This window comes from Mirounga angustirostris, unplaced genomic scaffold, assembly GCF_029215605.1.
Source record: "Mirounga angustirostris isolate CCGP_5_RB_7025 unplaced genomic scaffold, mMirAng1.0.hap1 SCAF_4, whole genome shotgun sequence".
Classification (NCBI taxonomy): Eukaryota; Metazoa; Chordata; class Mammalia; order Carnivora; family Phocidae; genus Mirounga; species Mirounga angustirostris.
In genome coordinates this window covers 137398825-137425592 of record NW_026991712.1, presented here as the reverse complement: position 1 = coordinate 137425592, position 26768 = coordinate 137398825, and the positions used below count along the sequence as shown (strand labels likewise).

Genomic DNA, 26768 nt, shown 5'->3' with positions numbered 1-26768 from the left:
GAGCCCAGTGGAGCCCCCCGCTTCTAGCCGTGGCGCCGCCCGTCCTAGTCCCACACTCGCTGCAAACGCTCTGCGAAGCTGTCAGCTTGGTCCCTTCTGGCCCCTCCACTTGCTCTTCACCCCGGAGCCCGCACCCTTGCTCTCAAGCGGGTGTAAGGTTCTGGGTTACGTTCAGGGAAATCTCACCATAAACGGAGGAAATAATAAAGTTTAAAGGCTACCGAATTTCCTGTGTTTTAAGATAGTTTGTTTCCATGCTGTTGTTTATGACAACCGCGTGGCAACGCTAGGCAGAATCTTACATTGGTTCGAATTCTTCCTCTTTCTCTATACCCTTTTCTCTCTCTTCCCAAAGCGAGACACACCCTTGTGTGGTGGTCCGGGGTGGGGGTGGGGGTGTGTGGCGACGGACCCTTCATAGCTTGATTTACTTTGTAAGAAGTCTTTAATAAGTGGTGGTTCAGGGCCAGGGTGCATTGTTTAAGAAGACGGTTGCATGCAGCAAGGTGGATTCGCGTTACACTGATCGTATTCATATTTGGAGGGCGTGATAGACATTTCATTCTTTCCCAAGTCTCGTGTCCACGGTTGCTGAAGAAAACAGAGTATTTGGGAACTCTGCCACGTTTTTCAGTGAGATACAAAATTTTGTACTTTTGTTTACTACTGCATTTCCTTTGGGCACTTTCACTTTTGTTTCTCTTGAGTATCCTTTCTGGGTTCTTGTCTCAATTTCACAATTCACTGCCGAAATGGACTTTACAATCGACTAGGGTTCCTCGGTTTACAGGCGCAGAAACGAGACCGTGAGTAGTGATGCAAGTTGCTCCAGGTCACACATTTAATTAGGGCGGAGCTTGGATTGAGCGCAGCTCACCTGATAGCTCTGCAGGAGGGGTGGAGATGGAGGGTGGGGGATGGTAACGTCTGGCAGCAACTCTGCTTTGTAAGATTGATATCCTAGAAATTAAAGATGGAGAACACTTACCAGATCATTACCTTCTTGGGACTGGTGTGAATTGATTGCTTCTTCAAAACCCCCTTTCTTGTGTTTTTGACTCAACTATGCCTGTTAATTCAGATTCCATTTCACTCTTCCCAATGAGACTTGGTCATCTCACTGAACAGCCCTACATGATTGTAATGAATTGTTTTTATTAGATTCACAGAGTAGATCACTGCCCCTTTGTCCACCTACTGTTTCCTTTTTATATTTATTTCATGGTGCCTTTCACACTTCAGCATATGTAACAGTTGATGTATCTCCCTGAACTGGAGGGTAAGCTTGGAGGGCAGGGCCATGCCATATTCATTTTGTATCTCGCACCTTGCCTGGCAATGAATAAGCAAATTAAGGCCTGATGAGGATTTTTCTTCCCCCGTAATTCCTTCCTAACCATCTCTAGGAAATTCCTTCCATGTTTCTGGTGAAGGCAGAACACTGAAGATGCTTTTTAATTCTTACACCTTTGCAGACCATTTTTGGCAGCCTTCTACTTTACAGAGCCAAGCAAAACATAATTTGTTTATTCCGTTGTTTGTTTGTTTTTTTTAACCAACTGCTTTCTCCCCTCTTTTTACCTCGTTTGGTTCCTCTTCAAATTCCTTCTAATTCGTGTAATTAGTTATGCCATCGCTTGCCTTTTGACTTTTGCTTTCTTAGGCTCCAAAAGGTTGGTAAAGTTTAAACTTCGATTTAACTAACCTTCCTGAGCCAGGAACACAGGCAGTTGAGCAGTGTGAAGAGGGCTGCTGAAAAGATCTCAGCATCTGGACAAAGAGTGCACATTCACAGCTTTAAAAGACTAGAGAATAACTGATGCATGCAATCATATTGACAGCTCAGCGGAGGGTCTGGATTGTCCCACAGATGAGTTCATACACATCTGGATCAATGAGGTTCGATCACATATCTGAACATGAACCACAAGTATTCCTTTGGATGGGGCAAATGAAGTTGGTATTACTGATGGTAACATCTAAAGTCCATATGTTTCATCCTGGATAGTAATAGTGTGGTAATAATTTTAAATATAACCGTATCACCTTCCAGCAAGATGGAGATGACACCTAATTATATTTAAAAGCATGTGCTCCCTTAAGTACAAAGGTGAACAGAGAAAAAAGGAACATAAATAAAAAATACAAAAAATACCTTCATATTTCTTCCACGCATGTATACTCACACATCATTACAAAGAAGATCAAAATTTAGTCCTCTGGAGTACTACATGGTTGCTGATTAAAGTAGAGCTCTTATAGGCACTCTAACAATATTCTTCATCTCTCCCATACACACTTAAAACAATGACAACTCCCGATGTGTGACAGCCTGGACTTTGGAATCAGGTTCTGATCTCAGCCCTGCTAATCTATTAGCTGGGCAAGTTTCTCATCAGTTCTGATTCTGTATAAAGAAATAGAAAACAAGCATAATGTCACCTACCTCAAAGAGAAGGTTTTAGGATTGAAATTTCATCAGAATTTTAAAAATATATGTAAAGCCCCCACCCTGGTATGATGCTTAGAATATAATCTCCAATAATGGGGGGCTGTAATAATTTTTTAATTGTATTTTTATTAATCCCATGTGCTTCCTAGAATTATTCTTTCCTTTTTGGCTTCCTGCTCTTGAAAATTCAACAAACCTAGTATTAGTGAAAGTTCTCTGACTATGAAGTCCTGCCTTCAAGAAGTTCACACTTCAGCCTTGGAAAAATACATACAGAAGTAACTGTACTGATACTGGTAGATGGAAGACAAACACTTAATTCATACCACTTTATGATGATCTAAATGAGAAGCATTTACTTAAGATCTAGCTTCACTAATACCCAAGCAAAGACAAAGCTTCTGGAAGCAGTTAGGAAAATGCCACACACACACACACACACACACACACACACACACACACACACACGCACACACACACAATCCTAAACCCTCACATTTTCACACACACGAGGAAGATTACCCTTAAAACTCCATCCAATCAGTATAATTCTGCAGCTTTTGAAAATGGTTTTCTGGTCCAATGTAAGAGGCAGGCTTCTTTTGCATTCGAGTGAAAACTATGCTGGATTGTACCTTTGAAATAATGTTGGAGAAGTGTAGTTAATAGGAAGCACTTCTGGTTGTTAATTAATTAGACCAGTTTAATCAAGAACTATTTTCTGAGAAACTTATTCCCAGCCCTGGGTCAGGTGCTAAAGAAACAAAGATGAGGAAGACATAGACTTTGTCCTTAAGGAACTCATTCAACAAATGTTTATTGATTACCTACTGGGGATGCAGTGGTGAAAAAGACATTGAGCTTATTAGCAGGGGATTGATATATACACCTTATCTTTACAGCACCCTCAAGAAGGGTTTGATTGACACAGGGTTTGGGCAAGGCAAAAAATATACCCCACCTTCAGAACATTCTTTGTTCCTCAAAACAAAGAACAGCTCTTGAAAAAAGAAAAGATTGGTCTCTTCAGCTGGATTGAACCTTGGAATCTCCCTGGCATTCGGCAGAATTGTGAAGTGAATGAAATTAAATTCAATTCTCCTGGAGTCTAGACTATTTAAACAGCTTTCTGGTCTCTCAGTTCCTGACTTTCTCAACTCTTGTTTTGTTCTCCAAAGGTTGATTCTAAAATGCAAATCTGATTATATTATGCTCCTGCTTAAAAACTTTCATGGCTCGCCATTATCTGCCAAGCATGGCACACAAGATCGTTTCTGATCTTGCTCTGCCAAAGCCTTCCCACCTCATCCTTCATAACACTCACAGGTAAGGGTTGTCAGATTCTGTAAATAAAAATACAGGATGCCCAGTTACATTTAAATTTCAGATAAGCAACATTTTTTTTGGTATAAATGTGTCCCCAATATTGCATGGGACATACTTACACTAAAAGGCTTTCATTATTTATCTGAAATCCAAATTTAAATAAGCATCCTCCATTTTATCTGGCAACTCTACTCATGCTAGTCTGATTGATTAACTTGCCATTCCCCACTAGTCTCTTCATGTCTTTGTAAGTGCTTGATAACCTCTCCATTCTGCCCCTCATCCACATGGTGTGTTTCTGTTTCTTCTTCAAAAGCCAGTCATGGGCTTCTGAAACCCTGCAGGTGTGAGCACGGAATCCAGTGTGCTGGGGGTGGGCCTGGCTATCTGTGTGCTTTGTTTAATATCTGGGCTTCTGCCCCAGTTCCTGTTCATCCTTCCCTCTCTCCCTCCTGGTACTGGAGTTCTGCCCTGAACCCTAGTTAATTTGGCTGGGACCCACACACAGTTCTTTACCCTTGCCAACTTTCTCCCTGAGGCTTGTGGGGCTAGATCCTTTCTCCCAGCAGTTGGTTGGGCTCCTGACCTAAACTGCATGGATCACTGAAACCTGCCTCAGATGCCACTGCCTTCCTGTCTTACTTACTATAAAAGATAGACAAGATACTCAAATGAGATCAAGTTTGTGAGTGTGGTTTGTAAACTATAAAGCCTCCACGATGGCAATTTAGTTTTTAGAGACTAATTTCAAGTTCTTCACCTGGTCATGTGTATGAAAACCTCTCTTTAAGGTGCTCTGGATTTCCCTTGTTTCTGCTCCTGCCTAGTGATATATGATGCTGAAAATGATGGGGATATTTTCCAAAGGTCCTCTAATTTTGATTCGTGCGTTCAACCACACTGGCTATTTTATTATGAATGGATTTAGACTGGTGGCTTTAATTTTTTAAATTTTAGTCTTATGATCCAGGACACACTTCTTCGCAACTCCAACCAGAGTCTCGTGAACTATGTCATACCCTGAGTATGTGTAATGAACTCTGATATTTTCTATTAGATTTCACCTTTTAAAAATTGGGCAACCCACCAAGTTAATTTCATAATCTGATAATAGATTGTGACTTGCATTTTGCTAAACACTGATCTGCACTATCCATTTGGGATTTCTGTATCAACCAACTGACCAGGACAGTTGTCAAAAGTCTACCTCATTTGGTGCTGTCTCCAGTAGGAACCACCTTGTCCACAAAAGGAGTTGAGGGCACCTCACTGAAGTAAGTCACAGTTGTTCCTGCTGATAACATCAGCAAGCCGAGTACTGCAGCCAGACTTTCTAAGCTGCCTGAGGTTAGTATATATAATTCCTGGCGAGGCCATTTACAGAGATGGAGAGCTGCAAAATCATCACACCTGACAACCACATTTATCTTAGCATAGAGGGATATTGTTTGGGAGCAATTCTTAGGCTTTTTTCTTTTAAGATTTTATTTATTTATTTGAGAGAGAGAGGTGGAAGAGCAGAGGGGGAAGGAGTGAGAATCTCAAGCAGACTCTGCACTGAGCACGGAGCCTGATGCAGGGCTGGAGCCCACAACTGCAAGATCATGACCTGAGCCAAACCCAGAGTCAGAAGCTTAACTGACTGTGCCACCCACACGCCCCATCTTTCTCAGACTTTTAAAATTATTCCTGGTTGGAGACGCCTGGGTGGCTCAGTCGGTTAAGCGGCTGCCTTCAACTCAGGTCATGATCCCAGGCTCCTGGGATCGAGTCCCGCATCGGGCTCCTTGTTCAGTGGGGAGTCTGCTTCTCCCTCTGCCTGCCGCTCCCCCTGCTTGTTCTCTCTCTCTGACAAATAAATAAATAAAAAATCTTAAAAAAAAAATTATTCCTGGTTGGGTTAAAGAGACTTTTAGGTTTCTGAGGTTTCACATTAATTTCAGATACAAAACATAAATGAAGACTCTCTCATTCACTGCTATGATTTTGTTTTACTCTCCTCCCTGAATGGTGAGCAGGTTCATCTGATATTCAGACCTTGAAGAAGCTGGGCAACACTAGATTCCAAAGACAATCAGGGAAATATATGGAAAGGAAATATGGCTCAAATGGAGTGGAAAGAAGACTAATTATCTAAATAATTTTTATGATACAGGTGGTCAACCCAGCTGCTATAATTCAGGATCTTCACACACACACACACACACACACACACACACACACACACACTCCCTACGTTCTTCTCTCACTCAGAGCTGCTTCATTCGTTTTTCTTTATGGTAGGGTTTTAATTGCGTTTGTTTTCTTGGCCTTGAAAAGACCAGTTTCAGAACAATGGTGGCACAAAAGCTGGACTGGAGAGAATTTAAACGAGAACAGGAAAAAAGAGGAATTAGAGGCAGCTAATACAGTGTAGACAACTGTTCTGCTACAAGAGATTACAGAGAAATAAGATGGTAACCAAATGAGGGAAATTCAGTCAAGGGGAGATTTTTATTTGTTTGTCTTTAATATGCTTGAAATGATTTGTTTGTTTACCAGTGGAGATGACCCAGTAGAGGAAAAATTCATGATGTAGAATAGAGTGGGAGGGTTTGCTGGCTTGGTGTTCCTAAGTCTACAAGAGGATGGCATCTCATGCACTAGTGGAAGGTTTTATATGGGAGCCCTGAGAGTGCATCCTGACTGACAGAAGATAAGGCAGGGTCTAAGGGGATACACCCATATGGACATGTGGATGCGGTAAGAATCAGTGGAAGTTGTCCTCTGACTGTTCAGTTTTCTCAATGAGGTAAGAAGCACAGTCATCAACTGGGAGTGAGAATGGGGGAGAGGAGAGTAAAGCAGAAAGTGAATGTAGTAATGTAGAATGTAGGCAAGTGACTGAAGGAGGCAGATGTGGGACGTTAGCTGGGAAACAGCAAGGGCCTTCTTAAGTTCCTGGTGACAAGTTTGGGGTGAGACCAGTCTAGGTGGGCAGTTGGATTTGTAACAGTGTTGTGATTTTGCCAACCAGTGTGAGAGATTAATGTGATTAAGGAAGTTGAGGGAGTGATTATATTTACTGACTCTGAATTTTAATCTGAACAAAGAGGGAATACACAGCCTCAAGGGACAAAGTACACTAAAAAAAAAAAAAAAAAAAATGGTGCCTAAAATGCTCCTCCTTCTGGTCTTTGCAAGACTGGCTCCCTCTTGTGGTCCAGTCATTTTCTAATATCATGGTTTTAACGCTCTCCTGAGTACTTAAGATACTTTCCTTTTACTTTCCTCTGTCTGTCTATCTATCCATCCCTCCTCAATTTCACAGCTACTAGAAGATAAGCTCTGGGAGGACAAGGACCTCATCCATATTGTTCACTATTTTATAGACACAGCATTTATAGATTTTTTTTTTATTTTTATTTATTTGAGAGAGAGAATGAGATAGAGAGAGAGATCATGAGGGTCAGAAGGAGAAGCAGACTCCCTGCCGAGCAGGGAGCCCGATGCGGGACTCGATCCGGGGACTCCAGGATCATGACCTGAGCCGAAGGCAGTTGCTTAACCAACTGAGCCACCCAGGCGCCCCGACACAGCATTTATTTGAACAGGAAAATTCCAAAAGGTATTTGATAGAAGAATGATAGAGACTACGGTATGATTTGTAAGGTCTTTTCCATCCTAATCATGCTCTTCTCTACGAGCTCCTGGGAAATACAGTTAAGGTTTTCTCGGTTTTCTCCTTCTAACCTCCTCCAAGAGAAAGAAAATCTGTCCACCAGGGTTAGAGCTGCTTGCTAAACCGTCCATGTCAGGTCTTCAGAGGGTATGGAAAGGAAAGTTCAAGGACAATTTTACCAGAGTTATACAGGCACCAGATATTTCTAAGGTGAGCCAGAAAGGGTACTATGAAGTCACAATAGCTTTCTGTTTTGTTTAAAACATCCTTATTGAGGTTTAATTTAGATACCATAAAAATCACCCATTTTAAGTGTACACTTCATTGAATTTTAGTGAGTTTGTACAATTAGACAACCATCACCACAATTCAGTTTTAGAGCACTTTCATGACAGCAAAAAGTTCCCTTAGTGCCTGTTTGCAATCCATCTCTGCTCCCACCCCAGCCCTAGGCAACCACTGATCTGTCTACAATTTTGCCTTTTCTAAAATTTTCATATAAATGGAATCATATAATATGTAGCCTTTTGTGCCTGCCTCGTTCCATTTAGTATAATAATATTCCCCTCTATAGACATACAACGTTTTGTCTATCAATTTACCAGTTGAAAGATGCTGTTTGCAGTTTGGGGACTATTGTGAATAATACTGCAGTGAATATTTGTGTACAGGTTTTTGTGTGGACATACATTTTCATTTCTTTTGGATAGATACCTAGGAGTTGAGTTGCTAAGTCAATTGATAAGTGTATGTTTGGATTTTTAAAAAGTGCCAAAGTTTCCCAAAGTGGCTGTCTCATTTTATGTTCCCACTAGCAATCAATGTGTTTCTCTGTATCTTCACAAACACTCGGTCAGTCTTTTTTGTTTTATCCATTCTAGCAGGTGTGGTGTGGTACGTCATTTTGGTTTTAACTTGCATTTCTCTGATGACTAATGATGTTAAACATCTTTTCACATACTCACCTGCCATTTATATATCTTCTTTGGTAAGGTGATTATTCAAATATTTTGCTCATTTCTTATTGGGTTGTTTGTCCTCTTGCTGCTGAATTTTTTTTTTTTTTTGCTGCTGAATTATAAGAGTTCTTTATATATTCTGGATTCAAGTCCTTTATCAGATATATGTTTTGCAAATATTTCCATTCTCTTGTGTCTTTTGAAGAGCAAAAGTTTGGATTTTGATAAAGTCCAATTGGTTGGATTTTGTCTTTGATTGCTTTTACTTTTTGTGTTATATATAAAGAACTCTTTGCCTGATTCAAGGCTGTGAATATTTCATCCTGTGTTTTCTTTTAAGTCGTTATGTATGGTGTAAGGTAAAGGTTGAATTTCATTTTTTTACAGATGTTTGTCTGATGGTCCCAGCATCTATTGTTGAAAGAGCTATCCTTTCCCACTTAATTACTTGGCATCTTTCTCAAAAATCAATTGACTGTATACGTGAAGATCTGTTCCTAGATTCTCCATTCTCTTCCATCCACTTAAATGCCTATTGTTTCTTGATTATCATAGCTCTGTAGTAAGTTTCAAAACCAAATAAGGTCCTCTGACTTGGTATTTCTTTTTCAAAATTGTTTTACTATTCTAGGTTCTTTGCACTTTTATATAAATTTTAGAAACAGCTTTTCAGCATCCACCAAAAAAAAAAAAAAAAAAAAGCCTACTGGGATTTTGATGGGTATTACATTGAATCTATACAGCAACTTGGGAAAATTGCCATCTTACCAATATTGAATTTCCAACTCATGGATTTTATATATCTCCCCATTTTTATAAGTCCTCTTTAATTTCACTTAGCAATGGTGTGTAGTTTTCAATACACAGATTTGTGCTTCTCTTGTTAAATTTATTTCTAGGTACTATATTCCTGTAATGCTATTATAAATGGAATTAATTCATTTTAAAATTGCTTACTGGTAGTTTATAGAAATATAATTGGTTTCTGTATATTGATCTTGTGTCCTACAGCCTTGTTAAACACACTTTTTAGTTCTAGGTTTTGGAGATTCTTTGCAATTAAAAAAACTTTTAGCTATGTTGAAGTATAATAGACAAAGACAATTTTAATATATTTTGTTACTTAATATTAATTAAACAATATTTAATTAGTAAATTAACAAATAAGTTAATTAAAATTAACTCTAATATTTAAAATATACAATGTGATGATTTGATATACATATACATTATGAAAGAATTCCCACCAATGAGTTAACTAACACACCCATCACCTTGCATAAATATACCTTTTTTCTTCCTTTTTTTTGGTAAGAACACTTAAGTTTTATTGTCTCAGCAAATTTCAATTATACATTACAATATTTTCAATAATAGTCACCATGCTATAAATTAAATCCTCACCCCTTGTTCATCTTATAACTGAAAGTTCATACCCTTTTATCAGCATCTCCCTAATTTCCCCCATCCTTTAGCCCCTGGAACCACCATTGTGCCCTCTGTTTCAAAATTTTTTTTAAAGTTCCAGATATATATTATACCATGCAGTATTTGTCTTTCTCCGCCTGGTTGATTTCACTTATCCTAATGCTCTCCAGTTTCATCCATGTTATCACAAAGCAGGACTTCCTCCCTTTTTAAGGTGGAGTAATATTCCACTTTGTGTGTGTGTGTATGTGTGTATATCTCACATTTTCTTTTTTTCTTTTTTAAAGATTTTATTTATTTATTTGACAGAGAGAGAGAGGGCGAGCACAAATGGGGGAGCCGCAGGAAGAGGGAGGCAGAAGGAGAAGCAGGCTCCCCGCTGAGCAAGGAGCCTGATGTGGGGCTCCATCCCAGGACCCTGGGATCATGACCGGAGCTGAAGGCAGACTCTTAACCGACTGAGCCACCCAGGCGCCCCTATCTCACATTTTCTTTATCCAGTCATCATTGACAAACAGGTTGTTTCCATGTCTTGGCTATTGTGAATAATGCTGCAGTGAACATGGGACTAGAAATATCTCTTTGAAATAGTGACTTGTTGTCTCTGGATATGGTGGTTCTATTTTTAATTTCTTAAGGCAAGAAATTAAATTATACGGTTGTATAATTTACTGTTTTCCATAATGGCTATACCAGTTTACATTCCCACTAACAGTGTACAAAGGTTCCTTTTGTAATTTTTATATACATGATCATGTTGCCTGAGGATCACAATAGCTCTTAAATTCCTTGCTCACTGCATCTCAGTCAACCCTCTCACTTCCTCTAACACCCAACACCATAGTCCTAAAATACCCTTACTCTTGATAATGTCACACATTCCTCCGATGAGGGTAGGGTAGAGTGTCCTTAAATTCCTTCTCAAGACTGGAATGTTGTACTAACAGTTATGTTGCCCCTCATCTGTAGTAATATTCCACATTCATGCACTCTACAAAGATAAACCTGTCACACGAACTAAGTGCTTGTGTTCATGAATCTAGGATTCTTTTCCCCTTTGCTCATGTGATTTGCCTATATCTTTGCTCCAACTGTTGACCAAACCCCCTACTGGTGTCCCTATTCTTCTTCCCAGGTATGAGAATACATTTAACAGATTAAAGTAAAGCCCTTGCCAGGAAATTTTCTGTCTCTAGTGATGCTGTCTTTGTCTGCCTGGATCTATTAGTTATTTTGTAGTAACTCTGAAACGGTGTTCTTATTTTTAATTTCCAAATGCTGTGTGTGTATGCACACACACAGGGGTGGGAATGGATACCTAGTGGCAGCATTTGGCTATCATCCATTACTCAAGCCACACTTTCAGTCACCTAAACTCTATACAATTCTTTTACATGTATCACTATTAATTCATTTTGCCTCCAACTGATCTATTTTGGGGGCCTGTTTAGGACTTGATTAATTATCTCACAGTTACATCTTGTTAGATTCAGGTCATTATTTCAGACCACTGAGATCTTTTTGCATCCTGATTTTCTGCCATCCAGTATAACTTACCCCACCACATTCATGCTTTCCCGTATTTGGGAAGTAGATCACAGTCTTTATCCGAGTGAATTTTGCATGAAAAGGTCAGAGTGGAGACAGTTCACTGTGGCCTTGGAAACCTTTCCCCTACTTTCTTGCAGTCAGCAATTAGCACTCTTTAGGAATGGTTGCTCAACTAGTTACATGGTGATAAATCTGTGCTTCCTTTTCCTCTACTGTAAAATGAGGATAATTTTAGTACCCAACTCATAGGACTGTTGCAAGGATTAAATGATTAAACACTTGCAATATGCTTAGAACAGTGCCCACATAGTATATATGCTCAAGAAGGTGAGCCATTCTTGCAGAGGCCAGGGTTTTATACTCAACAGCTTGGACTTTATCTTCATCTTGTCATTTCCTAGCTGTGCATCCTTAGACATTATTTAACTTCTCTGAAGCTCAGTTTCCTCATCATAAAATAGTTGTGAGAACAGTGCCTTTTTTATAAAGTTGAAGGATTAATGAAGTAACATAGAGTGTTTAATACAGTGCATGACACTCAATAAATATTTGCTGCAATGATTCTTATTGACATTCATCTTAGACAATCTCCCTCTATCCTCCTACCAAGATGTCTCTAAAAGCTTGAAGATTTTCAGATACATTATGTCTATAGCATTCACCTGATCAAACTATTTGGAAATTAAGTAACTACTTTACAGAGTGTGGCTCATTTAAATCGTCTTTTAAAACCCCTCAAAATTGGGGCACCTGGGTGGCTCAGTTGTTAAGCGTCTGCCTTCAGTTCAGGTCATGATCCCAGGGTCCTGGGATCGAGCCCCGCATCGGGCTCCCTGCTCAGCGGGAAGCCTGCTTCTCCCTCTCCCACTCCCCCTGCTTGTGTTCCCTCTCTCGCTGTCTCTCTCTCTCTGTCAAATAAAATCTTTTAATAAATAAAACCCCTCTAAATGAAAAAAATTGAAAAAAAAAGAAAAAAAACCTCTAAAATTCTTTATTTCTTTATTTTAAATTCCATTAATTAACATATGGTGTATTATTAGTTTCAGAGGTAGAGTTCAGTGATTCATCAGTCTTATATAATACCCAGAGCTCATTATATCACATGCCCTCCTTAATGCCCATCACCCAGTTACCCCATTCCCCTACCCACCTCCCCTCCAGCAACCCTCAGTTTGTTTCCTATGATTAAGAGTCTTATGGTTTGTCTCTCTCTCTGATTTCATCTTGTTTTATTTTCCCTCACTTCCCCTATCATCCTCTGTTTTGTTTCTTAAATTCCACATATGATTGAGATCATATAATTGTCTTTCTCTGACTGACTTATTTCACTTAGCACAACACCCCCTAGTTCCATCCATGTCATTGGAAATGGCAAGATTTCTTTTTTTTTTCATGGCTGTGTAGTATTCCATTGCATATAGGTAGATAGATAGATAGATAGATAGATAGATAGATAGATAGATAGAGATAGAGATATATCACATCTTCTTTATCCATTCATCTGTTGGTGGACATCTGGGCTTTTTCCATAGTTAGGCTATTGTGGACACTGCTGCTATAAACATTGAAAACTCCTCCAAAATTCTAAAAATATAAGCAAAATAATGACTTAAATGTTTAATTACTATGTTATGGCTAGATTATTAATCTTGGATTCATTTCATGATACCCTAGACTTGTATGTTATGTGTGCTGTATGTACAGTTTCTAAGAGAACCCTAGGGACCCTTGGAAAGACTATGATCATTTTGCAGGCTGGGGAGCATAGTTAGATTACTCAAAATGATTATGAAGGTATATATTTGGTTTTATTACTGCTTTGTTCTTTGATTTGGTGCCAAGAACATAGCTCTGGAATGCAGCCACCAGTGATAATGCTGTTTCTCTGAGAAGATCATCTGCCCCACGATGGTCAGCTAAGATGTGGAGTCTAACCAGATACTGCTTGCCGAATCACAACACTCCTCATGTGTGGTAGGAAAAGAAATCCCAAATCTTACAGGTATGATTTCCACAAAACAAACAATTCAAAAGGTAATGCCCTATAGCAACGAAGAATCAAGGCTTGATTTTTTGATGTAGTTTTTGCGAATTATTATGTGTCACATTTTCTAAAAAGTGTCTGTGTGAGCATAATATAAAACCTTGCAAGTCTGGGGCACCTGGCTGGCTCAGTCAGAAGGGCATGGGACTCTCATTTGGGGGGTTGTGAATTTGAGCCCCATGTTGGGTGTAGAGATTACTAAAAATATAAATAAAACTTTGAAAAAAAAAACCCAAATCTTGCAAGTCAAACACATTTGGATTTTATTCTCCATCGTGCTTTTTTTAAAAAAAGATTTACTTATTTATTTGAGAAAGAGAGTGCGTATACATGGGGGGGAGGGGCAGAGGGAGAGAGAGAGAGAATCTCAAGCAGACTCCCTGCTGAGTGCAGACCCTGATGCAGGGCTCAATCCCATGACCCTGAGATCATGACCTGAGCCGAAATCAAGAGCAGACACTTAACTGACTAAGCCACCCAGGTGCCCTGCCCCCGCTTTTTAATTTTGGGCACATTACCTATCTTTTTTTTTTTTAATTTTATTATGTTATGTTAGTCACCATACCATACATCGTTAGTTTTTGATGTAGTGTTCCATGATTCATTGTTTTCGCATAACACCCAGTGCTCCATGCAGTACGTGCCCTCCTTAATACCCATCACCGGGCTAACAAATCCCCGCTCTCCCCTCCCCTCTAAAACCTTGTTTGTTTCTCAGAGTCCATAGTCTCTCATGGTTCGTCTCTCCCTCCAATTCCCCCACCCTCATTTTTCCCTTCCTTCTCCTAGTGTCCTCCATGCTATTCCTTATGTTCCACAAATAAGTGAAACCATATGATAATTGACTTTCTCTGCTTGACTTATTTCACTTAGCATAATCTCCTCCAGTCCCATCCATGTTGATGTAAAAGTTGGGTATTCATCTTTTCTGATGGCTGAGTAATATTCCATTGTATAGATGGACCACATCTTCTTTATCCATTCATCTGTTGAAGGGCATCTCGGCTCTTTCCACAGTTTGGCTATTGTGGACATTGCTGCTATGAACGTTGGGGTGCATATGGCCCTTCTTTTCACTACATCTGTGTCTTTGGGGTAAATACCCAGGAGTGCAATTGCTGGGTCATAGGGTAGCTCTATTTTTAAATTTTCGAGGAACCTCCACACTGTTTTCCAAAGTGGCTGTACCAACTTGCATTCCCACCAATGGTGTAAGAGGGTTCCCCTTTCTCCACAACCTCTCCAACATTTGTTTCTTTCCCTGTCCATTTTTGCCATTCTAACTGGTGTAAGTGGTATCTCAATGTGGTTTTGACTTGAATTTCCCTGATGGCTAATGATGATGAACATTTTTTCATGTGTCTGTTAGCCATTTGTATGTCTTCTTCAGAGAAGTGTCTTTTCCTATCTTCTGCCCACTTTTTGACTTGATTATTTGGTTTTTGGGTGTTGAGTTTGAGAAGTTCTTTATAGATCTTGGATACCAGCCCTTTATCTGTAGTGTCATTTGCAAATATCTTCTCCCATTCTGTGGGTTGCCTCTTTGTTTTATTGACTGTTTCCTTTGCTGTGCAGAAGCTTTTTATCTTGATGAAGTCCCAAAAGTTCATTTTTGCTTTTGTTTCACTAGCTTTTGGAGATGTATCTTGAAAGAAGTTGCTGTGGGCGATGTCAAAGAGGTTACTGCCTATGTTCTCCTCTAGGATTTTTTTTTTTTTTTTTAAGATTTTTATTTATTTATTTGACAGAGAGAGACACAGCGAGAGAGGGAACACAAGCAGGGGGAGTGGGAGAGGGAGAAGCAGGCTCCCTGCAGAGCAGGGAGCCCTCTCCTCTAGGATTTTGATGGATTCCTGTCTCACATTGAGGTCTTTCATCCACTTTGAGTTTATCTTTGTGAATGGTGTTAGAGAATGGTCGAGTTTCATTCTTCTGCATGTGGCTGTCCAATTTTCCCAGCACCATTTATTGAAGAGACTGTCTTTTTTCCATTGCATGTTTTTTTCTGTTTTGTCAAAGATTATTTGGAGTTGAGGGTCCATATCTGGGTTCTCTATTCTGTTCCATTGGTCTGTATGTCTGTTTTTGTGCCAGTACCATGCTGTGTTAGTGATCACAGCTTTGTAATATAGCTTGAAATCGGGCAACGTGATGCCCCCAGCTTTGTTTTTCTTTTTCAACATTTCTTTGGCGATTCGGGGACTTTTCTGATTCCATACAAATTTTAGGATTGTTTGTTCCAGCACTTTGAAAAATGTTATTGGAATTTTGATCAGGATGGCATTGAAGGTATAGATTGCTCTGGGTAGCATAGACATTTTAACAATGTTTATTCTTCTGATCCATGAGCATGGAATATTTTTCCATCTTTTTGTGTCTTCTTCAATTTCTTTCATGAGTGTTTTGTAGTTCCTAGAGTATAGATCCTTTACCTCTTTGGTTAGATTTATTCCGAGGTATCTTATGTTTTTTGGTGCTATTGTAAATGGAATCATTTCTCTAATTTCTCTTTCTACAGTTGTGTTGTTAGTGTATAAGAAAGCAACTGATTTCTGTACATTGATTTTGTATCCTGCCACATTACTGAATTGCTGTATGAGTTCTAGTAATTTGGGGTGGAGTCTTCTGGGTTTTCCACAGAAAATATCATGTCATCTGCGAAAAGAGAGAGTTTGACTTCTTCTTTGCCAATTTGAATACCTTTTATTTCTTTTTGTTGTCTGATTGCTGTTGCTAGGACTTCTAGTACTATGTTGAACAATAGTGGCGAGAGTGGGCATCCTTGACATGTTCCTGATCTTAAGGGAAAGGCTCTCAGCTTTTCCCCATTGAGGATGATATTCGCTGTGGGTTTTTCATAGATGGATTTTATGAACTTGAGGAATGTTCCCTCTATCCCTATACTCTGAAGAGTTTTAATCAGGAAAGGATGTTGTATTTTGTCAAATTCTCTTTCTGCATCAATTGAGAGGACCATATCGTTCTTCTCCCTCCTCTTATTAATGTGTTCTATCACACTGATTGATTTGCTAATGTTGAACCACCCTTGCATCCCGGGGATAAATCCCACTTGGTTGTGGTGGATGATCCTTTTAATGTATTGTTGGATCCTATTAGCTAGGATTTTGTTGAGGATTTTGCAATCCATATTCATCAGGGATATCGGTCTGAAATTCTCCTTTTTGATGGGGTCTTTGCCTCGTTTGGGGATTAAGGTAATGCTGGCCTCATAGAATGAGTTTGGAAGTTTTCCTTCTGTTTCTATTTTTTGAAACAGCTTCAGTAGAATAGGTATTATTAATTCTTTGAATGTTTGGTAGAATTCCCCAGGGAATCCATTAGGCCCTGGACTCGTTCTTTGGGAGGTTTTTGATCACTGTTTCAATCTCGTTACTCGTTATTGGCCTATTCAGGTTGTCAATTTCTTCCTGTTTCAGTCTTGGCAGCTTATAGGTTTCCAGGAAGGCCTCCATTTCATCCAGATTGCTCAGTTTATTGGCATATCGTTGTTGATAATAATTTCTAATAATTGTTTCTATTTCCTTGGTGTTAGTCGTGATCTCTCCCCTTTCATTCATAATTTCATTAATTTGGGTCCTTTCTCTTTTCTTTTGGATAAGTCTGGCCAGTGGCTTATCGATCTTATTAATTCTTTCAAAGAACCAGCTTCTAGTTTCATTGATCTGATCTACTGTGTTTCTGGTTTCTAATTCATTGATTTCTGCTCTAATTTTAATTATTTCTCTTCTAATGTGTGGCTTAGGCATTGTTTGTTGCTTTTTCTCTAGTTCTTTAAGGTGTAGAGTTAGTTGGTGAATTCAGGATTTTTCTGTTTTTTTGAGTGAGGCTTGGGTGGCTATGTATTTCCCCCTTAGGACCGCCTTTGCAGTATCCTATAGGTTTTGGACCGATGTGTTTTCATTCTCATTGATTTCCATGAATTGTTTAAGTTCTTCTTTGATTTCCTGGTTGACCCAAACATTCTTGAGCAGAGTGGTCTTTAGCTTCCAAGTGTTTGAATTTCTGCCAAATTTTTTCTTGTGATTGAGTTCCAGTTTTAAAGCATTGTGGTCTGAGAATATGCAGGGAATAATCTCAATCTTTTGGTATCAGTTGAGACCTGATTTGTGCCCCAGTTTGTGGTCTATTCTGGAGAAAGTTCCATGTGTGCTCAAGAAGAATGAGTATTCTGTTGTTTTAGGGTGGCATGTTCTGTAAATATCTATGAGGTCCATCTGGTCCAATGTATCATTCAAAGCTCTTGTTTCCTTGTTGATTTTCTGCTTAGATGATCTGTCCATTGCTGAGAGTGGAGTATTGAGGTCTCCTACAATTAATGTATTGTTATCAATATGACTCTTTATTTTGGTTAACAGTTGGCTTAAGTAGATGGCTGCTCCCATGTTGGGGGCATAGATATTTACAATTGTTAGATCTTCTTGTTGGATAGACCCTTTAAGAATGATATAGTGTCCTTCCATGTCTCTAATTACAGACTTTAGTTTAAAATCTAATTTGTCTGATATAAGAATTGCTACCCCAGCTTTCTTTTGAGGTCTGCTGGCATGGAAGATGGATCTCCATCCCTTCACTTTCAGTCTGGATGTATCTTTAGGTTCAAAATGAGTCTCTTGTAGGCAGCATATGGATGGGTCCTGTCTTTTTATCCAATCTGCAACCCTGTGCTGTTTTATGGAAGAGTTTAGGCCATTCACGTTGAGAGTGATTATTGAAAGATATGAATTGTCATCATGTTGCCTGTGAAGACGTTGTTTTTATAGATTGTCCCAGTAAATTTCTGTTGTATATCACTCTTGGGGTCTTTCTCCTTTTATAGAACCCCCTTAATATTTCTTGCAGGGCCAGCTTAGTGGTCACATATTCTTTCAGTTTCTGCCGGTTGTGGAAGCTCTGCATCTCTCCATCCATTCTAAATGAAAGCCTTGCCAGATAAAGTATTCTTGGCTGCATGTTCTTCTCATTTAGTACACTGAATATGTCTTGCCAGGCCTTTCTGGCTTGCCAGGTCTCTGTGGATAGGTCTGACGTTATTCTGATGTTCTTCCCTCTGTACGTAAGGAATCTCTTCCCCCTAACTGCCCTTAAGGTGGTTTCCTTGGTTCTAAGATTTGCAAGTTTTACTATTACATGCCGGGGTGTTGGCCTGTTTTCCCTGATCTTGGGAGGGGTCCTCTCTGCCTCTAGGATGCGAATGTTTTTTCATTCCCCAGATTAGGGAAGTTCTCAGCTAAGATTTGCTCAAATACATCTTCTAGTCCTCTCTCTCTCTCCACTCCCTCCGGGATTCCAATTATTCTGACATTGGAATGCTTCATGGTGTCACTTATTTCTCTGATTCTATTTTCATGGATTCTGAGTTGTTTTTCCCTGACCTCCTCTTTTCCCTTTTTATCTATTATATCGTCTTCCAGGTCACATATTTGTTCTTCTGCCTCAGTTACCCTAGCTGTTAGATTATCTAGACTGGATTGGATCTCACTGAAAGCATTTTTTTTTAAAGATTTTATTTATTTGAGAGAGAGAGAATGAGAAACAGAGAGCATGAGAGGGAGGAGGGTCAGAGGGAGAAGCAGACTCCCTGCCGAGCAGGGAGCCCGATGCGGGACTCGATCCCGGGACTCCAGGATCATGACCTGAGCCGAAGGCAGTCGCTTAACCAACTGAGCCACCCAGGCGCCCCTCACTGAAAGCATTTTTAAGTTCTGCCAATTCAGCTTTCATTTCTGCCCTTAGAGACTCTGTGTTGACATTAATTGATTTCTCCATTCTAGCCATTGTCTTCACAATTGCTAGCCTGAATTCCATCTCCAACATCTTGGTTATATCTGCATCCATTTGTAGATCTGCAGCATAAGTCATAATCTCTGAGTCTTTTCTATTTTGGGGGCTCCTCCTCCTAGTCATTCTGTTGATGGGTGTTTGAGGGAATGTATAGAGTCCAATTTATTGACCAGAACCCAAGCAAGATGCACCTGTTTTCTTGGGACCTTAGGGTTGCTGGCCTCTTGTTTTCCCAGCCTGTCTTCTGTGGGAGGGGCCTGCTGCGCTGTTACTCAGGCAACCCTGTTTGGGCCGAGTTGCCCTGCCCCCCTGTGGGGGGGATGGGCTCAGCGGGAGTCAGTTTTGGGGGCTTTTGTTCTCTGGCGCCTTTCCCTGGCGGCTTTCCGCATTTCTTCCACGAGTCAGAGCAGAAGAGAGTTTCCAACCCTCTGCCTCAGAGCAGAGAGATCGCAGTCTGTTCTTCAGTGAGCTCCCAGGCCACACTGTCTCCGTTTCTGTCCGTGCTGCTATAAACTGCAGCGGCCTGGGTTGTGCGCCCCTCCGCAGTGCCCCCAGTCCTGCCTCCAGGTCGGGGCAGGCCTCTGCCCTTGGTGCTTCTAAAACCGCCAGCCGCTCCCAGTTTGCGCACGCGACCCCGCCTCTCTGGGTTTCCGCCCGGGGGGCTGCAGTTCACAGGGGCGATCCCTCCGCTCCGGGTTTCCATCCTGGGGGGTGCAGTTCGCAGGCACGACCCCGCAGCTCCGGGTTTCCACCCCGGGGGCTGCCCTAGAGTCCTTTCCCTGCCGCTACCGGTCTGCGAGTCTGTGCCCCGTCCCCAGCGTGTGAGGCTGTCACTCACCGGCGGTGTCGGATCCCCAGGTCCAGGCTCCCTCCCGCTGCCGTTTATCCTCCGATATCTGCCCGCAGAATCACGGCTCTCCGCTTCGTACCTCAAAACCAACTGCCTGCGATATTCTGTTTGTAGAGATCCAGATCTTACATCTCAGGCTGGTTTCGTGGGTGCTCAGAGTGGTCTGGTAGATATCCAGCTCAATTCCGGGGACCAGTGGAAATAGGGTCCCCTACTCCTCCGCCATCTTCCCCCCGCCAGCCACATTACCTATCTTTATGGACTCTCAGGATTTCTTTTCCAAAACGTAGATAATAATTACCAAAAGGATTGTTCCAAAGATTAGATGATGAGTATAAAGCACAGAGTATACTGCCTGGCACATGGTAGATGCTCAGTAAGTGTTAGTTCCTTTCCTCTTCATCCATTAAAAAATATGAATGGAATAGGGGAAAAATAGTATTTTTTTAACTTGATTCTGGTTTGACTTGGCACCTTTAAAAAATACAAAGATTATTTTATTTTAAGATTATTTTATTTTAAGATTTTTTTATTTATTCATTTGAGACACAGAGATACAGAGAGAGAGAACATGAGCAGGGGGAGAAGCAGAGGGAGGGGGAGAAGCAGGCTCCCTGCTTCTGAGCAGGGAGCCTGATGTGGGGCTCGATCCCAGGACCCTGGGATCATGACCCGAGCCAAAGGCAGACACTTAACCATCTGAGCCACCCAGGTGCCCCGAGAGTGTTTTATTTTGTTTAGTTTTGTGTTTTAATGGAAACGCCATGGTGGAATTTTCAGTCATGGAAGGTGAGGCCCTTGTTGGGGAAGATTTTAAAAAATACTGGTGCCTACATTCTGTCCCCAGAAACTCTGATTAATTAGACTAGGATGTAGCCTAGGCATGAGGATTTTTAAAGTATAAATTAATGCAATATATTGCACAGATCTTAGGTGTACTGTTCAATCAGTTTTGACAATTGTTTATCCTCTTTTTTTTTTAAGATTTTATTTATTTATTTGACAGAGAGAGACACAGCGAGAGAGGGAACACAAGCAGGGGGGAGTGGGAGAGGGAGAAGCAGGCTTCCCTCAGAGCAGAGAGCCCGATGTGGGACTCCATCCCAGGACCCTGGGATCATGACCTGAGCTGAAGGCAGACGCTTAACGGCTGAGCCACCCAGGCGCCCCTGTTTATCCTCTTTTAACCACCATCCTAATTAAGATAGAGAACCTCCCCATTACCCGGAAAGTGTCCCTTTCTTGTCACTTTGTCCCACCTCACCCTAGGTAACAGATATTCTGATATCTATCAGCATAGATTAGTTCTGTTTTTGAATTTCATATAGAAATTTACAAATGGAATCAAACAGTATGTACTCATCTGTGTCTTGCTCAATATAATATTTTTGAGATTCATCAATGTTCATATGTATATCAGTAGTTCTTCTTCTTCTTCTTCTCATTATGTTTCAATGTACAAAAATACCATAATTGGCTTAGCCATTCTCCTCTGGACTGACATTTGGTTTGCTTACAGGTTTCACTGTTATGAATAAAGATGCTATGAATGTTCTTGCACAAGTCTTTTGTGGACATACATTTTCTCTCTCTTGGGTATGCTTAGAACTGGAATTCCTGGGGTTTAGGGTGGGTATATTTCTTTACAGTAAACTGCCGAACAGTTTATCAAATGGACTGTACCATCATATACTCCCACTAGCAACGTATGCAAGTTCTAGGTGCTCTGCATCATTGCTAACACTTGCTATTTTGTCATCCCTTTAAAATTTAGCCATTCTGGTTGCTTTGAAATGGCATTCCCATATTTGTTGTTGTTATTGTCGTTAATTTTATTTATTTATTTATTTTAAGTAATCTCTTAATTTATTTATTTTAAGTAATCTCTATCCAACATGGAGCTCGAACTCACGACCAAGAGTCGCATGGTCTACTGACTGAGCCAGCCAGGCACCTCCCATGGTTTGATTTTTTTTTTAATTTAAATTCAATTAGCCAATATATAGAACATCATTAGTTTCAGATGTAGAGTTCAGTATTTCATCAGTTGCATATAACACCCAGTGCTCATCACAACATATGCCCTCCTTAATGCCCATCACCCAGCTACCCCATCCCCCCACCCAACTCCCCTCCAGCAACCCTCAGTTTCTTTCCCATAGCCAAGAGTCTCTCATGGTTTGTCTCCCTCTCTGATTTCTTCCTATTCCATTTTTCCCTCCCTTCCCCTATGATCCTCTGTGGTTTCTTATGTTCCTCATATAGGTGAAACCATATGATAATTGTCTTTTTCTGATTGACTTATTTCACCCAGCATAATACCCTCCAGTTCCATCCACATCAATGTAAATGGTAAGATTTCATCCTTTCTGATGGCTGAGTAATAATATTCTATTGTGCATATATATCACATCTTCTTTGGTTTTGTGTTTCCCTGATGAATGATGAGGTAGCCAAAGAAATTTACAGGGTATTTACATGAACACCTATGGATACTGTTTCATGTGCTTACTAGTGATTGGTATGTCCTCTTTTTTGAAATGTCTATTTTGAAATCAAGTCTTATCCATTTTTATTTTTACTTATTTTTTCCCCCACAAATCATCAGCATTTATTTCCTGGGTCCTAGGTGTCACTTATCTTGCTAGAAAGGACTGAGGGTTGATCAGACAGTTTTGAGCACAAAACCCCTTCCCTAGAAGTGGGTCTGTGGAGCTGCATGAGGGAAATGCAGAGTTGCAAAGATGGTCAGGTTAGCTTACAATGCCTTCCAAAAAAAAAAAAAAAATCAGTTCCCTCCCTCTCTGTTGATAAAAGGTTTAAAGTTTTAAAAAAGGTTAGAAGTGGTTTTTTTTTTTTTTTAAGGGGGATACAAGTTCTTGACCCAGAAGGTTGGGCTTGGAGAAGTCAGGGCAGAGCTGGGATGTGGTTCCTGCCCAGGCCACTTGGGGAGGCGCATTCTTGTACTGCTCACCCAGGTGCCCTCTAATCAATAACATCCTGCAACTACAGGGTCTTGAAAGTGTACCAGGGCAGGGTGAGGAGGTGGTGGGCGAGTGGAGCCTGAGGGTGCAGTTGGAGAGCTTTCCCAGGGTAGGGGACCACACGGGCCTCTGGGAGTGCCTTTTCACTCTGGCCTGGCCTGCCTGGGACAGGGGCTCAGAGAAGAGGCTCCTGGACCAGTGCCAGGGCTCCCTGACCAGGTGGGGACAGCAGGTCTCTTTAATAACCCTCCGTGGGCATGGTCAGACTCAAGACGAAGGGGTCCCATCATTGCCCTCAGGTTGGTTGCTAGCTTCCCTGTCTGGGGTGCCTACCTCTGTCTGTCCTTCTGTCCCCTCGAGTGCCGGCTCACCCATGTCTTCGGCCAGCTTCCTCATGCTCACAGGCTCAGAGTCTGCCTGGATGTCAGGGACTGTGTTTCCTGTCACAGGAAATGAAGATGGAATAGGAGGACTTGACCCCCATCATGCCTGTTGCATTGCTCTTCTGGCCTGGTTTAGTTTCTTTTTCCTACTTGCATCTCTTCAGATTTTCCACTGCTGACTAATCAGTGCAGAAATTCTGGAAGGTTCAGTGGTCCTGAAGCAACCTGACTTGGGCAGGTATTTGGTGGTAGGGGTGGGGGATAGGGTGAAGGGCTCAAGCAGGAATTAGGAAAGCTTGAGTAATTCTCCTTCCTCTGCCATCAACCCTTTCTGTGGCCTTGGGTAAACCATTTCACTTTGAGCCCTTTTTCCATTTTTTTTTTTCTTTTTTCCATTTCTTTCAGAGAGATTTAGTAAGTGAAGTCTTCACTCTCATCTCTGGGCTGGTTCTTTTCTCCATTTTTAAAAAAACTGGTTGTCTTTTATTGTTGATTTAGAGGAATTCTTTAGTTGACTCGTGCTGCCCTTTACCTGCTTTGGTTATTCTTATACAGTCAGGAAGTGTTGGTACTGCTATGAAGAGTGAAGGGGAAAAAGATATGGGGATGCAGGGGTGCAAAGGGTCAGAAGGGACAGCAACCTCTGAGGCTTGATGGGGTGCAGGATGGACAAGAGGAATCAAGCAAGTGTCAGGGAGGCCAAGTGAGCTATAGAAGGAGACTTCCAGCCACCCTCTTAGGAAGAGCAAGCCCCCAGAAGTCTCAGGGAGGTGCTGGACTTCCCACACAGCCCTGAGAACAGGGACCCAGATTTTTAAAAAATGGATATATATATATATGATATATATTCACAATATGTGATCTATAACAAATAATATATAAAACTATAATGTACAATATAATATGCAAATGTACATAAAATGCCAGGAGCTCTGGCATACATAGATACTTCTGTGTCAAAGAGACAATTCAGGCCCTTTTATAAGTGATTCAGAAACCTAATATGTGGCTCAACTTCTACCTTGCTGTGAACTCCCCAAGTGTGGCAACAAATCCTTTTAGAGTTTCTTAGAACAGAGAAAATCCAACTGTGATGCTACAGAATATTGGCTTCTCTGTTGTGTTCTTGGTTCTCCTCTCAGCAGTCTCTTGCTGTGGTTTCTTAGGTTACAGGTACAATTAATGAGCTAAGTCTTTAATGTATGGGTAGATGCTTATTATTATTATTGGCTTTAATATGACTATGGCTTAAGTCTTATTATTTCTGGACCTCAGTCATTACTGTCATCATTAGATCTGCTGCTTATCAGTCATTCCAGGGCCAAAACCAACAAAACACCAGCAACTGGAATACTAAGGACAATATAATCAACTCTGTTATTCAGGAACTCATTAATTCAAATCCCCAACTTAGAATTTATTAGAATTCCCCAATTGGATGTGCATTCAAGTTTAAATTTGTTGTGTCAGAAGTAGAAGACTTTGCAAAGCAAAATAATAAACAAGAACAAGATTGCAGGAGGATGTTCACCCAACTAAAGAAAACAGTAGGATGAGAACATTGGGAACTCATTAGAAGTTTCTATTTACTTAAACAATTAGAAGCATGCATGTATACACAAAGATATCACACTGTATTTTGCTGGCTTGTTTTCCTCTCTGTCTTCCTCATTAGACAGGGCTTTGTTGAGGGATAGGAACAATGTTCCTGCACAGACTAGGCACTTAGCCTCTGTTAGTTAGCTAACTGAGTAGGTCTTTCCATGCTGCATGGAGGGCTTAGTTGTTAGTCATACCCATGGGTTCTTTACGTGTGTGTGTGTGTGTGTGTGTGTGTAAAACTCTGTCAGTAGGGTCCACTGAACCAGAATTACTAGTGCAAGAGGTTTGCTGGGGATAATGCCTGTAGAAGACACAAGGAGGGAAGAGCAGGCTTGTGCTAGAAGAGGCTCAGGCCACGATTTAGATCTGAGAAAGTCTTGGACAACCTACAGGGAATCTCTGGAACAAAGATTGCCCATTAGAAGAGTCCCCCATTGGGCAAAACCAGTGAGGCCCTAGTATCCCCACCCTGCTTAGTTGTTGGCTGGGGTTGCTGAAAAGAGAACATGTGCACATACTGTTATGGGCCAGATTATATCCTCCCAAATTCATTGAAGCCCTAGCCTCTAGTATCTCAGAATGTGACTATAATTGGAAATAAGGCCTTGAAAGAAGTGATCAAGTTAAAATAGGCCAACAGAGTGGGCCATAATCCAATCTGACTTGTGTCCTCATTAGAAGAGGAAATTTGGATGCACCAAGAGATAGCAAGGGCCTACACAAAGGAGGGACCTTATGAGGACCCAGCCAGAAGGCAGCCATCTGCAAGCCAAGGAGAGAAGCCTCAGAGAAACCGGCCCTGCTGACAACTTCGATCTTGGGCTTCCAGCCTCCAGAACTGTGAGAAAATACATTTCTGTTGTTTAAGCCCACCAGTCTGTGGTATTTTGTCATAGCAGCCCTAGCAGACTAACAAGGTCCTGGTGCTTTGCAGGAGTTTCCATTTGGGTGGAGGAGACAAAGAAGGCAGCAAACAACAAAGGGGAGTTCAGGGAGCACTGGGCATGCAGAGGTGGGACATCCTACTCCCACGGAAGAGGATGGTGTCAACCTGATGGTGGCTCAGTTGGTTAAGGGTCTGGTCCTTGACCTCAGCTCGGGTCTTGATCTTAGGGGCATGAGTTCAGGACCCGCGTTGGGCTTTGCAGTGGATGTGCAGCCTACTTAAAAGAAGAATGCCTTGAAGAAGTGTCACGGGAGGAGTCCTGAGAGTTGAGTGGGGAGGAACTGGCAGGACAGGGACAGAAGCAGAGCACCGGCTCGCAGGCACGCGCGGACACAGGAAAGAACATGGCGCCCGCCGCGGGCGAGGCCGCTGAGAAGCAGTGATGGAGAAAGCGGAAGCGCTATTGTGTGGCTCTGGCACAGGCACCCCAGGGGCTACAGGAAGGAGATGTTAGTCATGACCAGCGATAATACTTTGTACAGCCCTTTGCAGTCTGACAAAACACCTTCTTGTGCCTTATCTGTCAGTGTCAACAGGAGGGTCGAACCATTTCATACGCGCAGCAAAGGAGGGTCGAGAAGCTACGTGGTTTGTCTGCAGCCTTACAGGAAGCTGGTGTCTAAGGCTCGGGCCTTTCCTGCCCAATTCTGCGTGGGATGGAGTGTTGGGGGCTGTGTTTCTCTGCCTCTGACCTTGCTCAGAGCTGCCCAGGGGGCAGTGTGGGGCCAGGAGTGGCTTAGGTTTGGTGGGTCCTAGCGGACAGGAAGGACCTGGAGGACT

The 26768-nt window shown here is 41.4% G+C and overlaps 1 protein-coding gene and 1 pseudogene across 1 annotated transcript in view; one reads left to right on the top strand and one right to left on the bottom strand.

The window, feature by feature from the left end:
* The first annotated feature begins 787 nt into the window (after positions 1-787).
* AK4 (adenylate kinase 4) overlaps positions 788-26768 on the top strand; it is a 126577-nt gene continuing 100596 nt past the window's right edge. Inside the window, exon 1 of the mRNA XM_045897489.3 lies at positions 788-806. The gene's annotated coding sequence lies outside the window, so the exon portion shown is untranslated. The remainder of the gene's footprint in view (positions 807-26768) is intronic.
* On the bottom strand, positions 23277-23544 carry LOC123859526 (cAMP-dependent protein kinase inhibitor gamma-like; annotated as a pseudogene).